The 22,403-nt window shown below is 53.7% G+C and overlaps 1 protein-coding gene across 4 annotated transcripts in view; it reads right to left on the reverse strand.

The window, feature by feature from the left end:
* Gsn (gelsolin) overlaps nt 1-19,493 on the reverse strand; it is a 51,335-nt gene extending 31,842 nt beyond the window's left edge. The window contains exons 1-2 of one of the 4 annotated variants that reach the window (XM_055600357.1): nt 19,417-19,493; nt 7,934-8,021 (exon numbers count right to left, since the gene is read on the reverse strand). The gene's annotated coding sequence lies outside the window, so the exon portion shown is untranslated. Of the gene's footprint in view, nt 1-7,933; nt 8,022-18,808; nt 18,870-19,416 lie in introns of those variants that run through there. The other 3 variants (XM_055600359.1, XM_055600356.1, XM_055600355.1) reach the window with 3 other exon arrangements.
* Between the last annotated feature and the right edge of the window lie 2,910 nt (nt 19,494-22,403).

Below are 22,403 nucleotides of genomic sequence, written 5' to 3' on the forward strand. Positions count from 1 at the left end.
TCCATCTTGGGCTTGAAAGCCATTTTATAGTAAAGACAAACTAGGTTCATTCCTGTCTATGACTAAACCTCTGTTTCCCAAGGACTGAGCTATGACTTTTAACTACAAATGGCTCTATACTCCCCGTTCTAGAAAACTCCAATCACGTCTTTGTTTCAAAAAGTTATTATAACCATCTTGCAACCCTACCTTTGTTTCAAAAGTTTGCTACAACTGCGGTGTCAGACTGCATTGTTATGGCTGCCTTGCAGACATGACTGTCGCCAGAGGTTCTCAGCACTAACTTGTCGTGCTTATGTTCTGCTCCTGGAAGGCCCCGTATTTCTCCGGCCCTACTCCTAGTTCCTCATTTGGAAAAGCCCTACCCCTGAGCTATAAAAAACCTTGTCTTCCTCACATCCAACGCTGGTCTCTTGAATGTCAATTTTAAGCAGAGGCAACCCAGGCACACGAATTCAAAAAGGCCCACTTTAACTCATTTGGCTGTAATGGTTTGGGTCAGTGTTCTTTCTCCCTACATCTTTTGGAGTAACAAGTTCTGGAAGATGGAGAGCTCTGGGGATGAGCAGCAGTGATGGGTTTAAGACATGTAATGTATTCGACACCGTGGAACCATGTGTCTAAAATGTGCTGTTTTGTGTTAGGTCTACTGTGTCACAATAAAATCATCTGCTCGTTTGGAGGATCCAGTCAACAGGACTCAGACATGTGTGACCAGCCCTTCTCCAGGACTGCTCAGGCCTTGGGACTTAAAGACACAGAAAGAGAAGAGGGTGAACACTGCATCTGGCCGACTTGATTTGGAGGCCAACTTCATTCTTCATGAGCATCCAGCAGGTGCGGTGGAGGCTCGCTTGGATGGAGAATGGCCTGACTGTGTCACAGATGTGCTACATTTACTATTAATTAAAAATAAATAGAAGAAAAACTCCATTGGAGCGATAATGGTCAGGGGCTGGCAAGAAACAGGGGAGAGAGGATTCACAAGATTTTGTGTTCAATAGAACTGTGGGAACCGCTGCTCTAGACTCTTCTGTGGCCCCGGTGCAGGCAGCTAGGACCCCCAAGCTTGTCCTCTAAGATCTGGTTGACCACCTGCCTTAAGCATTACTGCTCACTGACCACCCAAACATCCTCTGCCATCTAGCCTGTCCTCTATATGACCTCAGCTCCCTGCCTCCCAGAACCCTGGGACCCAGCTTTAATTCTGGCTACGTGTGACCTGGGGCCTGCCACTCTTGTTCAGAAGAGGCAAAGCAAAATGCTGAGTTCCAGGTACCGAGAGGGCTCAAGGAACAACTCTTGTATCCCACAGCCTCCTCTTCGGCACCTCCCTCAGCAGCTGTTAGCAATCTGCTCGAGGGCCCCAACAACAGAGTAGCTCTTTCTCCCCAAAGGCCTGGAAGGCAGTTTCTCTCCAGCCAGGAAAGCAGCCAAGGAGCCAATCAAAAGGAGGATGGGCGAGAGGAAAATTACCCATGCTGGCCCTAGCAAGTCCTGGCCCTCGCTGATGCTCTCGGGGCTGGCAGGCTCTTCCTGAACCATGGACTTGGTCCCATGTCTTGACCCCTGCCTGAGCTAAAGGGGCAGTGGGTGTACTTGGGCCCCAGCACTCCTCTGGAATATTCTTGTTCTTTGGCGTCCAGAAACAGGCAGGCCTTTGTACTGCCTGCTTGCTGGGCCCCAGATCTTCCATGAGAGAGCTCACTGGGGCCCAGGAAAGCATAACTACCTGGGCTCAAGTGCTAAGCTCTCGAGACCATGTCTGTACACCTTACATGCTGTTCCACCCCCAGGGTCACAATATGCCACGTGACTACGTCACACGCCAGGCCTGTGTTTCCCAGACTTGGTGGTGAGGGGCTACTTTGTAGCTTTATTTCTGTCACTCTTGCCCTCAGCCACGATTCCCTGACCTGCGGCCTGACACACTCCGCTATGTGCATTGCCTGCTGCACAATGCACTGATGTGTGTCCCGGTGCTGGAGGTACTAGGTTAAGTGCTTTGAAATGTTGCCTGAGTCTGTGTGCTGGGCGCCGGAATCCCATGTGCCCTGCCGTGCCTGAGGCCCTGTGCATGCTGGGGAAACCCTCACAGCCCACAAGGGATCTTTCTGGGGGTGATGAAAACGTTCTTGCCTCTTGCTAGAGGCACACGCCTCTAGTCCCAGCACTCAGGAGGCAGAGGCAGGCGAATCTCTGAGTTCCAGAATAGCCTGGTCTACAAAACTCCAAATTCATTAAAAATCACTGAGTTGATGAAAATGGGGGTGTTACACATATGGAAACCCTACGTGCCTTCCTCTAATCGTTTATGTAAAATGTATTTCAGGAATGTTGCTTTGGGAACAAAAATCCCTAGCGTTTGGCTAGAGAAGTGAGCTTTCCCTTGTCAACGACTTGACGCCCAGCTGAGAGTAGCTTGGGGCTGCTGGCAGCACAGGATGGCATGACTGCCTCTGCGAACGAGGTGGGCAAGTGGAATCCCTGGGAGGACAGCCTGCACACTCCCGAGCCCAGCCCCAGCCCTGGAGTGTGTAGGTCTGGGTGGGTCCCGAGAACCCAATCCTAAGGATCAGTTCCCAGCAGGAACCACCTAGAAATACCACAGTCGTGGAAACTGAGACTAAGCAGGAGAGGGAACCTGTTGAGTCTGGCTGATGGAACAGCCGGACAGCTGGGCCCTGACGGGCTCCTCTTCTTGTTTTCTCTTCTCCAGTCCCCTCTGCCTCCCTCCCAGGGCGGGCCTCCCGCTGCCATCAGCTGTTGACTCAGAGCTCTGAGTCACCCTGTGGCACCACAGAAGGAACTTCTTAAGAAAAACAATCCCAAACACAAAACTCCCCGGATCTTGGGAACAGGATAGGCCCAGCGGGCTGGGAGGAGGAGAAGGAAAACTCGGGGCAGCGTGGGAAGCCAGGGCTGCCCAGACCTGACTGCTCTTGGCCACTGACTTGTGCACTGTATTAAAGCCCTCAGTTTCCTCATGGCCAAATAAAGCCTCCCACTGCACACAGAAGCACAGCATGCAACAGGCATCATGCCAAGAACTCTGTGTGTGTGTGTGTGTGTGTGCGCATGTGTGCGTTCCTGCCTGTGTGTGTAATGTATGCACATGTGTGCACGAACGTGTATGTATGTGTGTTTGTGCTGATGTCTATGTGCAAGCAGAGGCTAGAGATCAAGGAAGTCAGGTGTGTTCCTCAATCACTCTCTACCTTACTTAGGGGGACATGTTTTCTCCTTGAACCTGGAACTCACGTACTGGCTCGGACAGTCTAAGCAGAGAGCCCGGGGGGACCCTCCTGTCTCTGCCTCCCCCCTCCTTCCCTTCCCTCTGACCATGGGGATGCTGGGGGTCCATCAGGTGTGTGGGGCCAGCACTTACCTAAGTCATCTCCTCAGCCCTACGATATGAACTTCATAAGCATAATTTTTTTTCTGAATGCTCCTAACACTTATGAGTGTCATCGTCCAATTTGACAGATGGGGAAACTGAGGCTCTGAGGGCTTCGATTGACGTTGCAGTTAGGAAATGCAGAGCGCTGCTTGATTTTTGAAGCCTGCTACTCGCTCCCTTTAAAAAGCACCTCCCTACGTGGGCTGGAGAGATGACTCGGTGGTTAAGAGCCCCGGCTGCTCTTGCAGAGGACCTGGGTTCAGGTCCCAGCACGAACTGGCAGTTTACAACCACCGGTAACTCCACTTGCAGGGCATGCAATGCCCTCTTCTAGTCTCTTCGGCACCAGCAACACATACAGTGCTGAAGAGAGGCAGGCAAGATCCATAAAATAGAAAGAAATACATCTTTTTTGTTCTTGTTTTTAAAGGTTTACTTACTTGTACATTTGCGGGTGCTTTGCCTGAGGGGTCCTCGGGAGCATGTACATGCAGTACCCGTGGAGGCCAGAAGAGGGCAGCAGAACAGGCAGAGAGCCTTCTACAGCCCGTAGCTGAGCTGGGGCCCAGCCTCTGAGCAGGTTTCAGAGCGCACCCTCAATCCCCCTTCCTGCTAGGGCTTTTTCCCCAGCTCTGGCTGGGCAGGGCAGAGACGATAAGGCCCGTCACATAGGCCAGGCTAATCAAACAGGCCTATAAATAGGGTCCTGTGGTTTGGGCTGACATAGCTATACCAATCCCAACTTCACAGGCATCTGGGCACAAACAGCCCCGGAAATGTCTCTTCTGTGTCTCCCCTCCTCTGTTTTCCAAAACTTTCCCAGAAAGCCATTCTTCACACTCCTTAGAGGGAGTGGATTTGCCAAAGAGCTACACTGGCCTAGAGGGGATACTGGACCTGGGCCTAGGCTTCTTTTTTCTGCTTCTTATTTCCATTGCTTCTGCCTGGCACTCGATTTTCCAAAATGGGAACTAGGGAGGTCAGTGCCCTTGGGCCCTTCCAGCCAGGATGTCCCGGTCTGCCTGTGATACCCTGTTCCTCTCACATACCTACTTCATTGTGCCCTGTCCCAGTCAGCTTGGACATTGTACGTTATTATCCTCTGTATCATTTCAGTGCCAGGAACCAATCCCAGGGCCCAGCCCAGGCCACTCTTCTTATCTGAGCTACATCCACAGTCCCAATGGCACATTTCAAGTCCAAGTTCTTTGTTGTTATTGTTGTTTAAGATTTTTTGAGGATCTAGCCATCCTGAGTGCTGATAAGCCCAGGATGAAGAGTCCTCCCTCCCCCCTCATGCCTGGCCTTTGGGCATTTCCACCCCCCCCCCCCCAAGTCCTCCTAGTGGCCTCTGTGAGCACTGCTGGGAACATCTTGTTTCCGGTTCAGACTGCAGAATTATGGCCAAAGAGTCCCCATGGGGCAGCATGTGACCTGGGCAGGGCCTTAACCATTGCTAAGAGAAAGGCTTCCCAGCCACTCCATGCACACGCATGTACAAAACCTTGCCTTTCCGCTCACTCCCAGCCACCGTCCAAGCCTTACTTCATGGATGCAGAAAATAAAGCTGAGTGGGCCCGGGCCACATTCGGTCAGGGAGACACTGGCCCAGACTCTCTCACTGCTCCAGTGCAGAGCTGCAGGGTCCTGACTCAGGTCAGCCTAGCAGGTCAGTGGGGACAGAACCTGACCAGATCGAAGAACAGAGAGGAACAGGCAGGCTATCCCTCTGTGTGTGTGTGTGTGTGTGCGCGCGCGCGTGCGCGTGTGTGTGTGTCTGAGTATGTATACATTTGTGTACCTCTGCGTATGTGTGTGTGTGTATATCTGTGAGTGTCTGAGCATGTTTGTGTGTCGGAGTGTGTGTATATGTATACCTGTGTACGTGCCCCTGTGTATCTCTGTGTATGTGTATGTACGTGCCTGTGTGTGTGTGTGTGTAATGAAGCAAAGTGACAGGTCGTCACTGGTAACACATTCTCTCCTACCGGCTTTCAGCATTGCCCCTCTCCGACCCGCCCTCCTCCTTGCCTGCCACCCATTGACTGCTCTGCAGCCCCATCAATCAAGTCACTCCTCTCCTCAACAGCCATCGGTGGCTCCCAGTGATGCAGAAAACTGAAGTTTAGTATTCGAGGTCTCTCTAGATGTCCCTGTCACCTCCTGCCACTGCCTCCTCAGTCTCTAGCCATGACTCATTAGTCCTCAGGCACACAGGGCTCCTCCAGGTGACCCAGCCCTTTGCACATAATCCTCTTGCCTGGAACACTCAACTCCCCATCTCAGCCCCGTGTTCACCTCATGGGCAGAACCTGGGTATCTTGGAAGGCGTCAAATGCACTCCGGGCACCAGCTACCATTGCCTCCCTCGGGAATTAGAGCAGCTCTCTAGAAGTACAGTTCACTGCCCTTTCCAGTACAGAAGTCAGCAAGGGTTGACTGGGTAATCGGGGGAGGGGCCAAAGAGCCAAGGGAATCCTGGGAAAGTGCATATAAGAAAGCATCAGGGCACACCAGTGAGGAAAACCCTACAGCAACACCATGCGGGGTCAGTGTGTGTATGTTTGTGTGTGATGGTTCCACTAATAAAGTTCTCCAAGTCTCCCACTGGGAAGCTCCTAGCAGTCCTCAGTAGCCTGGAGTGAAACCCACAGTCGTGCCCCGAATTCAGGCTTCTCTGCGCCTCCTCCCTCAGTCACATCCTCCTTGGGTGAAATGAGAAACCAGTGGCAGGAATAACTAGCTACACAAGACCCAGGAGGTACGGAAAAGTTTTATTCTTCGTTCATTCCCCAGCACCCAGCTCAGAGCCTAAATATCTGTCACGTGATCCTGTGAGTGCCTGGACTCCAGAATCCAGAGAACATTTAAGTCAGCAAAACAAAGCCCTGTGCATAGTCAGAAAGGGTGGGGTGGGACAGCTCAGGAAACAGACAGCACAGCCTCCCGGCAGCAAGGAAGAGAGTGTCCTAGATGAAGAAGGAGCCAACATGCCTGAGACGTGGGACAAGGAGATCTGAGGAAATGACAGGGGGACACCAGGGAGGCTCGCTTACACGGCGTTCATGGATGTAAGTGTGAGGCGTGCGTGAGGGGAGTGGCAAGGCTGAGCAGGCAGACATGCGGCACACTCATACTCAGCTAGGCCCCAGCAGGTCCGGCTGTGGCCCTGTGGCGTTTTCGGGCTCGGGCCGGCAGGCAGAATGCATGGCTTATGACATGGCTAGCAGAAGCAGAAAGGAACACTCCTTACTGATATGATCTCTTTGAGAGAGCTCCCCTTCTGGAGCAAAGCAGCACTCCAGAAGCCAGGCGTGGCCCTTCTTTGGCAGCTGGGGCGGGGCTGGGCCTCTGTCTGGGCCTAGAGAACCTTCTAGGAACCCTGGCTCCGAGGACTAATTGAGGACGATTAGTGGCCCTTCATCTGGGCTTTAAGAGGGACAGAGTCGTGGTCAGCTCCGGTCACCTCCCAGAAGCTAGGTGCAGTGGAATTCTGAGCAATGCAGAACTTCCTGCCTCTTTTGGCAAGCAGCAGGGACATCATCGCTGGTCGTTGATGTCATGGGCTGGAGAGTGCCTCCTTCTCCCTCTCTCATTTTTGTTTTTTATTGTTGTTGGTGGTGGTTTTTTGTTTTTATTTTGGTTTTTGTTTGTTTTTGTTTTTGAGACAGGGTTTCTCTGTGTAGCCTTCACTGTCCTGGACTCACTTTGTAGAACAGGCTAGCCACGAACTCAGAGAGATCCACCTGCCTCTGGCTCTGTGAGTGCTGGGATCACAGGCGTGCACCACCACACCCGGCGAGGCTAGCTATTCCTTTCTCTTCAAACAATTAGAAATTCTCTTCTGTTCAGGGTTGAAATGCTCTCATAGTCAGCCTCTCGGCTTTGCATCTCACAGAGGCCTTTGGCATCTACAGGCTCGTCTGATCCCCACCACATCCTTGTTAGCTGGGGTAGGGGAACCGATCGCACCGCCTTACAGGGGAGAAAGCTCAGAACCCACTGGCAAGGGAATGTGTGTCCTGGCTTGCCGCCCAGCACTCCCAGGGCGCTGCAGGCTCACCTGGAATCTGATAGGTGGGCCCACCCACCCAGCCAGCCGGGTGGGGATGACTCATCCAGCCTCCCGTGACTCACACTCCTCAGGTGCCTCCTAAGGTCAACAGGGGGTGGGGGTGGGGGAGGACTCGGTGGCCGCGCTCCAACTTCTCTCACCTCCCCACAACCAGCAGGAAGACTTCCTGCCTCTCCTCCTTCCTCATGGGGAATCCACCCCACTTTTGGAGAGGACCCGGAAGGCTTGAGAACAGAGCAAGCTTGAAGCACAGCCAGGTGGGAGCAGGCATGGGGGAACTCAGCCCGCCTCATCCCTTGCCCTCAGGGCTACCCACATCGAGGCGCGAATGAAGTCATGAGTAAACAGTACTGGCCACAAGGGGGAGCCATTAAATCCACAAGGGCTGGTCATCGGCTTCCTCTATGGAATCGGCTGGACTCCCCTGGACACTGGGTGGACTGCGTTGCTCTACCTACCTTACAGGGCTGTGCGAGGAGAAGAGAGCCACTCCGTGAGGGGACTATGACAGTGGCTGCAGCACCAGGAAAGAGGAGCTGGTGGTACCTGGAAAAGGGCCCAGAAATCTCAGCGTCAAGTGTCTGAGGTCACGTGCTAACTCCCTCCTACTTGCATATCGCCGGGGATGAGACACTCACTTCCTGCCAGCACTGCCCACACCTGCTGCTGGAGGGTTGGGCCGGTTAAGCGTGGCCCCCAGGATGCCAGGCCATGAGCTCTGAGACTGGCGAGCGCCACATCCACCGCACTGTTAAGCGATGGACTGAAGGACCATCCTATCCTAGCCCCAGACCAGTGGTGGATCGTACAGCTGAGCCCTCCGGCTCCTGCCCTCCAGGGACATCCTGGAACTTCACTCCTATATGCTACTACCCAAAAGTCCCAGTCAGCAGCCGAGAAACCTGACTCCTGCCCATGCTGCAAGATTCTGCTACCCAAACCAGCTTCTCCCCGCCAGCGGGAGATTTGGGATCCCAGTACAGTGAGCCGCAGAGGATCCTGGGATTCGGGGATAAGCCCCTTCTTAATCCCAGTATATGGCCCAGACATTGCTGATGGTTTCTGCAGTGTTGGTCGGTGTCACAGAAGTACAGTGGCAGACCAGGAGCCACGGGCAGAGGTCACATGCTTAGCCGGGCCCGGGGGGAACCGAAGTTTAACGTGCATCTCTGCAGGCCTTTCTCATGCATCTCCTGCATCTCATGGAGGAAATCCTTCCTTCCCAGGAGTAGGTCAAAGTACGCTGGGGGGTTGTTTTTTGAAAACAACAGGCGACTAGGGATGTTCTACTCACTCCAGACCAAACCCACCTGTTCCTGTAAGGATGTCCCCAAGTGTGAGCCTTTCCTCACGCCTTCCCAGTCAGCAAAGGGTACCACGAGCCACCACCTCCCACCCACCATCCGGGCATCATCCTCCCCAACCCCCAGTTCACTGACTTCCAACTACCTCTCGCCAGCTCAGCCGCTGGCCACACCAGAACACACAGCTGCTCTGCACCGCCACTGTCCCCTCTCAGCCGCACAGTCTGTCTCTTATCACTGTGCAGTCTCCCCAGAGCAGGCCCGGACCACCCCACCAAGTCATTCAGACTCTGCTGGGACTCCACACAGCCACCAAAGTTCAGGGTCCTTTACCAACCTGTCAATGTCTGCTCTTTGTGGTTTGCATGGCCAACCCCTTGAACCACAGCTCCCATCCCTTGGCACCTGCTGTCTGTAGCCTGCAGAGTCCAGCCAGCCAGAAGTGTGTTTTGTCCCTTGTATCCTCTTTGTGATCTTTGTATGCACTGTTTTCTTGAATCCCCCAGCCCCCCCCCCCCGGGTCTTCTGCCACACTCAATTACAACCATCTATTTCTGTATTAGCCTCTCTCAGTTGACTAAGATTTCTTTATGCTACCTAGACCCTGGCCCGCTGCAGCTCCAGAGAGTCCAAAGGAAGAAGCCAGTGAGCAATATGCTTGTACACATGGGTAACACATGTGCTCATGGGCACATTCCCGGAGAGCTTGTTCACAGAACAGATGCTGCCGTCCACGGTCAGGAAAAGCCTTACACGAGACTGTGACACCAGGTTTCACACCAGGCTGGGTTTACAACAAGCCCCAAGCTAAGTCTGCGTTTGTGGGTTCCCCTTCTGGACCCTGCAGGCTGTGGCAACCTGAAAACAAGATCCACAAATGCCGATGCCGGCAGCCGGTCTCCACCCACACACTCCCAGTGGAGCAAGAAAGAGGGGGTTTCTGTTGCAGCCCTCGCCAGCCCAGCTTGGGGCCTCTGGTCCTGAGTCTGCCTGATGAACAGCACCTCAGAGCTCAGGGAGAGGAGAGAGAGAGAGAGTCAGGCTGTCCATCAAGGAAAGGGTGGCCTTTGGGCCAGGAGCTCACTGACAGTCAGCGTGCAAGCCATCGGAGGACCTGGTCGGTCTAGGTCCAGGCTGCCCGTGAGTGGAGCTCATAGCAGTGGAGGCTACGGCAGTGGCTCGTCTCCTCCTACAAGACTCCCGCCCCCGAGTACTCAGGAGGATTTTGGGCCTGATGTCCAGTCACACCACGAGAATTCAGATGGCCCTCTCTGCACAGCTCCTCCGCACCAGACTCCAGGCAATGCCATAAGCCTGCCAGGCAGACACCGTTACACTCCCTTTTCGCTCCCTTTCTTTCTTCTTTCTGTTTCTTTTGTTTGCTTGTTTGTGTACTTACTGTTTCTTAAAAAGCATTCTTAGCTCGGGGCCATACAGAGACGAATCGAGGCCCCTCGGCAACACCCATTCGCATATTTACTGAGAACGCATTTATCCGCTCAAGTCTAATACCTGCTGGTGGAGATGTTGACCGAAGCCATGTTGCAGCCCCTGAGCTGCTCTCTCTCCCTTCAGAGTCACTCTCTCCGATGGAGGCGCCCTCCTTCTCCGTGACTTAGCAGGAAACTATTTCAACAACCGCTCACATTCTAGAAACAGTAAAGTCTGACCCGGAGTACAGAGAGAAGAGGGAAGCGGGTGGCATGGATAGAAGGAATCTCGAGGGTGAGATAGTAAAGGACCGGGGTTCGGGGCGGCTCATGGGTGAAGCGCCTGTCCAGCATGCACGAGGCTCGGGGTTCTACTCCCAGCTCTGAAGAAACCGAAGACGCACCTGGCTCTGGACTGGCTGTTTGTGCCTTATGGATAGACTTAACTTTTACGTGCTCATTATAAATTGACAGTCAACTGATTATCTGCCCCTCCGTTTTTTTCTTTAAGACAGGGGGTCTCATTTACCCCAGGCTGGCCTTGAATTCAATACACATCCAAGAGATCTTGAACTGTGCCCACTTTACACAGGTGCGTATCACCGTAGGCCCTTTAGCACTGCTGGGATCTAACTCAGGGACTCAGGCATGCTGGGTACGCACTCTACACAGTCCTCAGCTTATAATCTTCCAATTCAGCGTGACCCCCCCCCCTCCCCGGACCAGCGACATCAGCCATCAGAATGCAGATTCCAGGCCCCAGCCCAGCCCTAAGAAAGCAGCACCTACGTTCTCCCCAGGTGGTCTCTGGGAGATTCTTTAGACCATCCTTTCCGTCTTTTTTCAATACTGCCAAAAGGAGTGTAACGGCCCCCTCCCTGGCGCCGCTGCGTCACTCTGCTCTCAGATCGCCAGCACACTCAGAAAGCACGCTCCACCCCGCCAGGTAGGGCAGCACCTTGGGAGGAGATTCTCATTTCAAGAGGAGTGCGAGCCCGGCTACAGAGCCAGGTTAGACAGGTGAGCGAATGATGCACCCTAGCTCAGCAGCCACGATGAGCTCAGGTATGTCCGAGGCCGGGTTCACCGACCTTCCTAGGCCCTGGGCTCAACAGTAACTGAAATAATTTTTGATGTAGGTGTGTATTCTTGAACTATCATAAGTGATGGCGCCCAGGGCCCTAGGAGGGTGTTTGGGACTTGCTGTCTGGGGTGTGGGAACCCCTGGCCTGGGGAGCGAAGAGGCGGAACTAAGCAGATGGCCCATCTACGCAGTCTGGAACTGGTGGCCTGTCAGGTGAGAGGACAGGGTGGCGCCCTCTGCACAGTCTCCCCGACAGAGTCTCGGGGTTAGGAGCACAGAGCTTGGTGCCGCCATCCCAAGCGTGGAGGCAGAGAGGAGCCTGGCGTGGACCCTGGCGGGGATGCTTAGAATGGTGAGGAAACTGAGGCCTCCCGAGCTGCCGGGCCTTCTGATGAGAGCCAAGAATCCTTCCTTCAGCTGCCAACAATGGGGCTGAGGAACTGGGATTCTTCTAGGAACATTCCATGTGGGGGGTGAAGGTGGGCCACCCACAGAAGCCCTGATGCCTAGAGAAACACTCTGCCACTGTGCACATTTCCTGGCTTTTGTTCCTTTTTTTTCCCCTCTACATGTTGCCACTCTGAGACTCTCCCACTCACCATACTTTTAGACAAAATCACGAATAAATGAATTTTCCCATCTCTCTACAGATTGTATTATTTCTCTCGTAACGTGGCAGACTTTTTGGAGCCGGAGGGCAGGCCCAGTGGCGAGGTAATGAGTCCTACAGATCTCTGTCGTGTGAAAGCACACTATAGGAACACCCAGATGTACACAAATGAGTCATGTGGGAACTACCAGTCCCCCTGCAAACACGACGCTTGATTTTACACACGCAGTCATTACGGGAAGGATTCGGCTCCGTTTGCAGCAAGGCCTCCAGCACTTGAAACTGTGTAGGACTATCCCATGAGCCTCCTGTACGAGTGCAGAACAGATACGGCAGGCCCAAAGAAGATGGGGCTGCTGGATAAAACGCTGCATGTTCCTTTAAATTTGAACTGCAGATATGCACTGGTTTTTCTTCATAAGTATTCCTTAAATATTGCAGAGAAGATACTAATACTAAATAGCTATTCCTTCTCTGTCTGAAATGTTAATTTCACTAGCATCCCTGTTTTCTTAGTTACCAAGTATGGCCACGCTAAGGGCAGAGCCTGCGATTTCCAAAAGCAGCCCTCCAGCATCTAAAATACCATTTACAGCTGTGAAAATGGAATTTTATGCTACCACAAATCCTACAAACTTTTTTCAAAGGCCATTTAAGGAGTCAGGCAGGCAGTTCCCAACTTCTAAAGGAGTGTTCTAGAATGAACTGTTCTCATGCTTTGTAGAGAAATACTCTGAACGGCATTGCTCAAGTGGCTTCCACTTCCTGACCTGAAGCTTGAGAAGCCTAGAACACATGACCAAAAAATTAATAATAATAATATCCTTACCCTTCTGCTCCTGTTCCAGGATGTTTTAAATCAGATGAGGAAACAGCAGTCCCCAGGATCTGAATGATCTACACTGGCAAAGCATCACGTCAGCACTTCTCAAAACCCTGGGAATGGGCTGGGTTGATTCAGTGCTTGTTTAGCATGTACAAACGCCCTGGGTTCGGTCCTCAGGGCCTCATGCAACTGTGCACATCAGCGCATGACCGTAATCCCAGCACGTCGAGGGACGGAGCGAGGCGTTCCAGTTTTCCTTAGCAACATAGTGACTAGCCAGCCTGGACTATTGGAAACCCTGTCTTAAAAACAGACTTACAAAAATGTAGGAAGCTAGCGTTGAAATCCTAACTTTACCCTTCAGGAAACCAGACCCCAGAGAGGCCATGTGCTCAGAACTGAATCTCAAGTACAAAGAGAACCCAGTTCCCTCTGCTCTTCAGACTAGGATCGAAGTTCTACCTTTTTCTGATACTGGACTATGCAAAAACGTTTGCTGAGAGAATGAGCTGAAGTCTGCTGTCTCAGGAAAACGGTTCCTAGACTTTCTGTAGGACAGCTAGACTTTTGATAGTCTGCTACGGTGCTCCTTCAAGAATATCATTTCCTCACCCATGACAGGAGGAACAGGTGCCGCTCTTATTCTTTCCGAATAACAATCTGGCAGAAGCTAGACAGTGGACCACGATGCGATACATGCAATGTGTCCCAACTCAGTCAGGAACTCCGTTTGTAAAAATGAAGGAGGGACCCAGAGGCAAGAGGTGCCTCAGGGTTTGGAAGCATCTGCTGTCAAAGCCTGGAGTTTAATACCCAGCACCAAGAATGAAAAGAAAAAGAAAACTTAAAATAAATAAATAAATAAACTATATTATTCTATGATTGTACCCTTCTGGCTCGTAAGAGGAAAGGAATTTACACAGCGAAAACATGCACGCACTTACCTAAGAACGGTAAACCTGAGACCGCTTTTAAAAGTTAAGTTTAAAGAATCTTTAATGAGGAAATGTTTATGTTGTAATATTGAGGAAAAGAACAGAAAATTATGAATACAGTATGACCGTCACGCGGTGTTGAAAATGTCAGGAAGAGGAGGCTGGAGAGGAGGACAGGAGTCGGAAGGCAGACAGGAGGCGAACAGGAGACAGACGGACAGGAGACTGACAGGAGTCTAAAGAGGTGATTCTCTTCTAGGAGACCTGAGTTCAGTTCACAGAACCCATGGCAGACAGCTCACAACTGCCTGCCACGACAGCTCCAGGAGCTCAGATGCCCCTGGCCTCTGCACATGTTTGCACTAAAGTACACAAACCCACACACAGATACACTGGCATGCACATTAAAACAATGGAATAAATAGTTTTTGAGAAAGAAAATGCCAGGAAGAAAACACACCCAAACGTTAGCAGTGGTCATGTGGGTGGCTGTTATGGATAGTTCTCTGGGGTTTTTTGTTTGTTTTGGTTTTAGCCTTTAAATCTTTTTATTTTCTGGGGCTGGAGACATGGCTCATCAGTTTAGAGCGCTGGGTGCTCTTCCAGAGGACTCGGGTTAAATTCCCAGCACTCACATGGCAGCTCACCACTGTCTGGAACTCCAGCCCCAGGAGCTCCAACACCCTCCCACAGATACACAGGCAAGCAAAATGCCAGGCACACTAGCCAGGTATGGCGGGGCACGCCTTTAATCCCAGAACTCAGGGACGCAGAAGCAGGAGGATCAATGTGAGTTCGAGGCCAAACTGCTCTACAAAGTGAGTCCAGGACAGCCAAAGTTACACAGAGAAACCCTGTGTTGAAAAACCAAAAAAAAAAAAAAAAAAAAAAAAAAAATCCAACACCCTGCAAACAAACAAACAACAGCAAAAACAAAACAAAACAAAGCAACACCACCAATGCACATAAAATATAAACAAATAAATAAATTTAAAAATAAAAACAGATTTTATTTTCCCATATTTCTATTACAAGCTCTTGGCACCATGAGGAAGAAAGGTCCATAAAGAGACAAAGCATAGCAGCCACCCATGCCACTAAGCCACTCTGCAAATTTAACTAGTATTTACTGAGCCCAGCCCAGTCTCTGCAGCAGAGAAGTCAAGAGCCCCTCCCTGCAGGCTGACTTATGTATACGTATCCTTTGCTTGATAAGTACTTGCCCCAAATGACAGGTCTGTTGAGGTTGGAGGGTAACAAGACACCCTTCGCTTAACCAACTTAGCAAACTAAAGGGGTCCACTCCCATTGGCCTGGCTGCCTCGTCAGTGCTCCCCACCAGGCTCCATGGCTCAAATCCTTTCTGGATTCCTCTTGGAAAAGCCATTTTCAGGGAGACTTTTATAACCGGAAACGACAATAATAATAGTAATACTAATAACAACAATAACAAATAAAAATAAAACGAACCTCAAAACTGAGGCACGTTTTTAATACCAGCCCTCGGGAGCAGAGGCAGGCAGATCGCTGTAAGTTCTGGGCCAGCCTGGTTTACACAGTGAGTTCTAGGCTAGCCTGGGCCACATAGCGAGATCCAGTTCTCATGGCTTAAATGAAGCACGGAGCGCGAGAGGTGCCGAGGCAGCTTGTGAAGCTGATGACGAACTGCAGGGTGAAAGAGCGGGGAAGGGGTGTCTGGGCAAGGAGTCTCAGTGTTTCGGGCCTCAGTTTCCCCATCTGCAGAATGGGCTACCAAAGGGCAGCACTGGGGTTGCGATAAGGTTTAAGTGACTTCACTCCCCAGCATGAGCCTGAAGGGGAGCGCACAGCGGCCGGGAGGTCGGGGAACTGGGCCTGAGCGCGACCTCACTCCCAACTTCCCCTGTGCAAGACGGGACAGCGGGTTCCACTCAGGCTCCAGACCGGCCACAGGGCTCCTGCCTCTGACCGCATCGGGCTCACCCGCGTCCCTCCGCCTGCGGGTGCCAGGCTGGCACGCTGAGGGCAGCGCACCCTGGCCCAGCAGGCCTGGGAGCCGGGCACGCCTGGCACGCCTTGTCCTGCCCCTCCTGGGGCGTCCACCGGAGCCCATGAGAGAAGCGCCAGGAGCCCAGCGTCACCCTTCGTTTTGTCGGCGGCACAGACGGGACCCCCAACCCCGGCGGCCCAGCTCCGCCCACCACACCCGCGGCTTCGCTCTCCTCTACCCTGCAATTGCCCCTGCGGTCCCAGGCGGGGTAGGAGCCGGCAGACACAGCTCAAGAAGAGGGGGAGGGGGAGCGAGAGGCGGCGGGAACTAAGCCGGCCTGTGGTCTCCGACTTCGCAAACCGCAGCGGGCTGAAACATGACACACGCTCATGCAGCTGAAAAGGAAGGAGATATTTTTACTCCGCGTCCCTCAGCTGCCTAAACATTGCTGGCCCCTCCCCGCCGCCGCCGCCACCACGCACCACTCCTGGGACCCGCTTCTCTGCTTCAGTCCACATTTTCTTCGGGGGGGGGGGGTACCAGGGGCACTCATTTCCCCCAGATTTTGGGGTTGTCTAAAAGTTTGTCAAATGGCAGAAAGGGCGCCCAGCTAACAAGAGACCTTTTGCCCGCATCCAGGAGCCGGAATTTCCTGAAATAGATGGCAGATGGACACACGCTCTGGGGACCCGTTGATGGACGGCCCTGAGGCCCCGCCAGTCTTCCTGGGCTGTGCATACCAAGTCCCCTGCACATGTGTAAAGGCGGGGCGGGGGCACCGGGGGCACAGCTGCTGCACGCCCAGCGCTGAGGGTGGAGGGATCGGAGACCCGCGAGCCCCTGAAGCTCACTGGCCAGTCAGCCTGGCTGACCTGGCAGAGGGCCGGGCAGGGTGAGAGCTTCCTGCACACCCGATGACGGGAGCGTGGCCCCCAGGATCCACGGAAAGGTGGAAGCGGAGAGGACTCCACAAAGTTGTCCTCAGGCCTGCACACGTGCGCTCAGCACCCCGGCCCACCCACACAATAACACAACCGCAATAAAAATAAAGTGAAAGGGGCAGAAGATACCTGAATTTGACCTCTGGCCTCTGCAAATATACCTTACGGATACACACCTGTACACACACACACACACACACACACACACACATATACACACGCACGCACGCACGCATGCACGCATGCACACACACACACACACATACCACATACAGACATAAAAAAAAAAAAGAACAAAGAACGCAGCCCTACGCCTAAGCTAGCACTTGTAATTATGCTTACATTCTCTCTCCCCCTAACCTATCATCTCTGGTCAGCAAATACTCAGCCGCTGTGGGTGCGGACCACAAGAGTTTCCTTGAAGAAAATCAAAGATCAGTGTCTCCGCAAAGCACTACAGGCCAGAAGGATACCACCTCTGTGGCTAGGCAGCGTGTCATGTAAGGACCAAACTGCCCACATGGACCTGGAAGGAGGGCCCGCTGGCTCCAGATGACTAGGAAACACCGAGTCCCCCCTCCCATGCCTCGTTCTCGCTGTGACAGCCCGTCTCCTTGCACAGACCACTGTTCACAGTGGGGCAGTCAAGACAAAGGAGCCTGTGTGGCCGTCCCTTGTCTTGAACCTATACCAGTGGTCTTTTTTTTTTTTTTCTTTTAACTACTTTTTAAGAACAACATCAGCACTGAGACACTGACGATAACAGCATCTTCCCGGCAGCTGCATCCCACTTGTTTTCAGATAAAGGTTACAGCTTCCGTGACCAGAAGCTGAGTTTCCTGGATCTCATTGATCATCCCAGCAGGCATTGCTCTGGGTTGGATCTGCCTGCTGACCGTGAGACCACCCCCTCGGGGCCTCCCTGCCTTCACTACCGCTGTTCCCCCGGGCGCCCCCACATCAGTCACCCGGTCACTGCACTGGTCACAAACCTTTCCCTGCATTTTACCACCTTAGTTTACCTGTGAGGTAAAGTCGAAGGCCTCAGTTCTCACAGTTCTGTCTTCATTTACAGTCCCAATCCAGCACTCGCCCTCCACCTCCCTTCTAGCCATGTGGCGTGCTCAGAAATGCTCAGTGCCTTTGCACAAACTTCCCTGCCTGTTAGAATAGCTCTGTCTCCGGCCCTCTTCTGGCAAACTATTACTCATTTCCAAGGCCTGGCTCACCTGGATACAATGAGTCACCCCCTCTTTCAAGGCTGAAGTAACTGGTATGGTCTAGATATGTCAAGATGGGGAGTATAGAGCACTCTCCTTGGAGCTCCTGGGTTCCTCTGTAGTCAGGACCAGGAGCATAAGCGGCCACAGCAGGGTAGGAGGGAAGGAAACAGACTGACCAGCGAGCCCGCCTGCTTCCCTGGTCTGTGTGAGTTCCTAATAAAAAGACTATGGAAAATTCTGGAGTAAATTCCTCCCCTGGTTCACACGGAAACCTTTGTCGCTGTGTAATTTACACAAGAGCCAAACCAAGCTCCCTTGGCGGTTGATGATTCCCCTGGCATTTATAAATAGGGAGGCCCATGAAAGGAAAAGAGTCTGGAAGAAGCTGGAAACCCAGGGTCCCCTTTTAGCATCCTTCTCCCTCCTTCCTTTAAAGTCCCCCAAGGCATACCAGCCCTGTCCTCAACAGTGTGGGGCAGGGTGGGGCCTGCACTGCATGGAATACCAGAGAGTCTCAAAGCCCACAGAGCTGGGGTCCCGGGCCCTGCCTCACTGTGAGACTCGGGCCTGGGGGTTACACTCGGAGATGGGGTGCAAATCCACAGAGCGAGGTCAGAAATGTGGTCCCTAGGAACAGGACAGGCAGGTTAAGTAAGAAGACCCCGAGGCCAAACAAAGCCAGAAGCTAACCCCTTCCACAAAGGCTACCCACGGGGCTGCCAGGAGGGACACCTGGGTCTTTGAAAAGATTCTTACACTCTGTGAAGAGTGTAAGGATGGACGAAAGGGTGGGTGTCCGGGCTGAGGAGAACCGACAGTCCTATCCCCCGCTAGCCCACATCCTTCCACCGCAGGCCCATCCAGCCCAAGAGTCCCCCACCATGGGGAAGTTACTGCGGTAGAGCTGGGCGGGGGGGGGGGGGGGGGGGGGGCCCCAAGGGGGGGGGGGGGCGTGGGGGGGGGGGGGCGCGGGGGGGGGGGGGGGGGGGGGGGGGGGGGGGGGGGGCGGACCTGAAAAGTGATGGAGGCCCTGAGGCGAGGTTCCAATCACTCAGGAAGGGGTCCGCGGTCAGTCAGAAGCTTTTTCTCCAGTCCGGAAGGGAACACAGCACTGCAGGGCGGGAATGAAAGAGCTAGAGCCTGCAGGTAACAGTCAGGGAGAGGTCAGGCACACCCGAGGAAGAACTTTCTAACAGTTCTGCGCCCCAAGGAGGAAGGGACTGCTCAGGAGTGACAGCCGGATGCGCGCACTTCTCGCCCAGCCACTGTCCAAATCATGCGTGGGCAGTCACTTGTATGTGGGGTCAGACACCCCCCCAAGGCAATGATGACTCAGGCCCAGTGCCCCGCACTCGCGGGGAGGGGTCAAAGTGGGGTCCGGAGCCTGCAGCACAGCGGATCTAGGCCTGGCGGCACGGACCGCTCCTCCAGCCCCCAGCCACACCCCCAGGTCCCGTGGAAGAGAGGCAGAGCGAGCGAGCACGTCCTTCTCCCCCCAACGCCCGCGCGCGGGCCGAGCTCCAGGTTTCCGCGACCTCGCGATGGGCGCGGGAGGGAAAGAAAGCCCCGCTCAGCCCGCGACCCCGGAAGGCCGGGCCCCCGGCGGCGGGCCTCCCTACCTGCTGCGAGGGCGCGGGCGGCGGCGGCGGCTCGGTCCAGCTGTGCGCTCAGCTGGCTCCTGGCGCTGGGGCGGGATGCGCGGCGCCGGCGGCCGGGTGGGCAGGGCGCGCACCCGGGCCGCCCTGGAGGCGGGGCGGGCTGCGGGGAGGAGCGCGGCTGCCGGGGGTGTGGACTCCGGCTCTGGGGGTGGCACTCGTCCAGGGCGCCACCGCTCCCTCTGTCCGGGGGGGTGGGGTGGGGGGGAGGTGTCCTTCAAGCTCTCTGCGGTCTGGAGGAGGAAACTGAGGCTCGGGCCGTGGAGGGCAGATCTGGAGGGGCCTAAGGTGGTGGGGAGGTTTCACCAGGGCGAGGCTGGGGACGGAAGACGGCCCTGGGCGTGGGTAGCCTGCGGTGCAGAGCTAAAGCAGCTCCCGGAGGGCCTTCAGGGGAAAAGCCCTCCGACTGAGAAGTAGCTCCCCGACAGAAGAGGCCCAGGGTGCAGTCGGCCAGCAGCTCGCCCTCCTGGAGAGCATGAAGGAGAATCTCTTCCAAAGTCACCCAGAAGCGGAAACTGCCAAGGCAACCCCTCCTAAACGCGAGCAGTAGCTAGGTGTGAGACCCGGGAGGCCCGGACTGGAACTCCTGACGCGTCCAGCCCCGAGGCCTTTAGGCAATGAGCGTCACACCTCTCACCCTGAGGGCAGTCACTTGCCAAATGGGAGGGAAAACGCTCAGCAAACATGGTGGATCACTCATAAACCGAGGTTCACGGGGCCAAGGCAAATCCACATACCACACGTGGGATTGCACCAAAAGACGGACGCCCGCTCCAGGCTGAGTGCTGACAGTAACTCCTGTTTGCCAGCGACTGAAATGTACCGGGATTCCCATAATTACTAGGTGCCAAGGCTGGTGTTTTGGTAGCGGAGAAAGCAAGACCTCGGAATCAGCATCCTAGTTTGGTCTTTCCCTGAGAAGTAGCCAGGAAAGCTGCAAGGCCTGGGGAATCCTGCCTGGTTCTTACACACAAACACACACACACACACACACACACACACACACGCCTCCGCCTACTCCTCTTAGTACACACAAGTGCTTCCCGAGTTCCAGCTTTTATCCTCCCTTTCCTGTCTCCCGAGGTAGGCATTTTGATGCACACTTTTCAGATGAGATGACCAAGCCACAGAAAGGGTTGAGTAGTTCTCTGGGCTTGGTCTTCTATGGACGAGGCTTGGCCCTGGCTCCTTTGTTCAAAGTCCTATGTCACATTGTGCCATTCTTCCTGGCGTGACAAGCCCTACACAGTTCCACTTTCTCTAAAAATCTAGCATGCCCACACGAAGGGAATCTCACACCCACCTCGGTTACTCTGGTTCTTCCAGAGGCTGCGTGTGGCCCTCCCAGTGGGCTGAAGGCAAAAGCTCCAGCTGCTCTGCTCTCTGCTCTGACTCCGAGCCTGGGCCTACGTGTACTGAATTACCTAACACATCATTTCCAAACCCAGCAGCGCCTTCCAGACAGAGGGGGGAGGAACCTTACATCTGTGTCTCCCCCAAGCTGAAGAGTATCGTGTTGGCATAGAAGACACCCTAGAGAACCTTTGCTCAGGCCCTCCTGTTAGAGAAGAGGGTCTGAGGCTCAGAGGGAGAAGGGACTTATTGCTGAAACACTGCTCATTCCAGAGTGGCTGGAGCAGCGCCGAGCTGTCACCTGAAATTACTAAAACTAATTATAAGGATAAAGCTGGGATGATTAGGGATGCTTGAAGGGGGGGGGGGAGGCAAGCAGGTTTCTGGTCCATCCGCTTCCTAGTGTTTACAGATGCCCAGGGGATATCCCAACCTGCCCTTTCAGGTCAAGTTTGCTCTGCAGGGGTCTCGAAGTCCCTTCAGCGCCATATCTGAAGATGGCAGGGTTTCTGTTTGCTACGACAAACACCATGACCAAAAAGCAAGCTGGGGAGGAAAGGGTTTATTCGGCTTACACTCCCACAGCACTGTTCATCACTGAAGGAAGTCAGGACAGAAACGTAGGGCAGGGGCCTGGAGGCAGGGGCTGATGTAGAAGTCTCGGTAGGGCACACTACTCCCTGGCTTGCTTCCCCATGGCTTGCTCACGTTCTTATAGAACCCAGGACCACCCCCTTGGGTGTGGCCCCACCCCTAATGGGCTGGGCCCTCCCCCATCAATCACTAATTAAGAAAATTACTGCTGGATCTTATGGGAACGTTTTTCTGAGTTGAGGTTCCCTCCTTTCCAATCACTCTAGCTTGTGTCAAGTTGACGTGACACTAGCCAGCACAGGTGCTATCCTCTCCCTGAAGCTCAGCCTCAGTCAGGTATGTTTGACCTGGATCCTCACCTGCAGATGACAGAATGAATCTTGACATAGTCTCCTGACAGAAGACCTTTCCGTGCTTAGCATGAGGATGTGAGAGATGAGTCACACATAGGTCATGCAGTAGACAATTTGAAGCGCCTGCTTCCTTCTCAAGATTGCCTCGTTTTACCGTTTTACCCACAGACATCACTCTCACGAGGAACCCGTATTTGCACTATCTTCCATGTTTGTAACATACTCTAGCCAGAGTAGCAGGTTCGAGCCACAGAAACCTGACTTCTCCTACCCTCATCGGTGGTTGCAGGGATGCCGTTCCAGGGGCTGAAGCTTAGTTCGTAAAATGCTTCCCTCACAGGTACAAGGCCCTGGGTTCATCCTCAGTACTTCACCAAGCAGGCATGGTGCTACCTGACTGTAATCCTGGCGCTTCGGAGGTAGAGGCATGAGGATCCCATGTTCAAGGCCGTTCTTGACTAGACAGCAAGTCTCCAGCCAGCCTGGGCTACAGGAGCTGCTGTCTCAAGAAAGAAATTCCTCATTAATTAAAAAAAATGATGGAATTCTGATAGAGAAAGACAGCTTTACCAGGCAGAAGGCGGAGGCATCTTTGGAAGGATGGAGGCACAAGGATGGACTCGAAAAAGGAGACCCACTTTTTTTCGAAGG

The sequence above is a fragment of the Psammomys obesus genome, unplaced genomic scaffold, assembly GCF_907164565.1.
Source record: "Psammomys obesus unplaced genomic scaffold, mPsaObe1.curated_primary_1811, whole genome shotgun sequence".
Taxonomy (NCBI): Eukaryota; Metazoa; Chordata; class Mammalia; order Rodentia; family Muridae; genus Psammomys; species Psammomys obesus.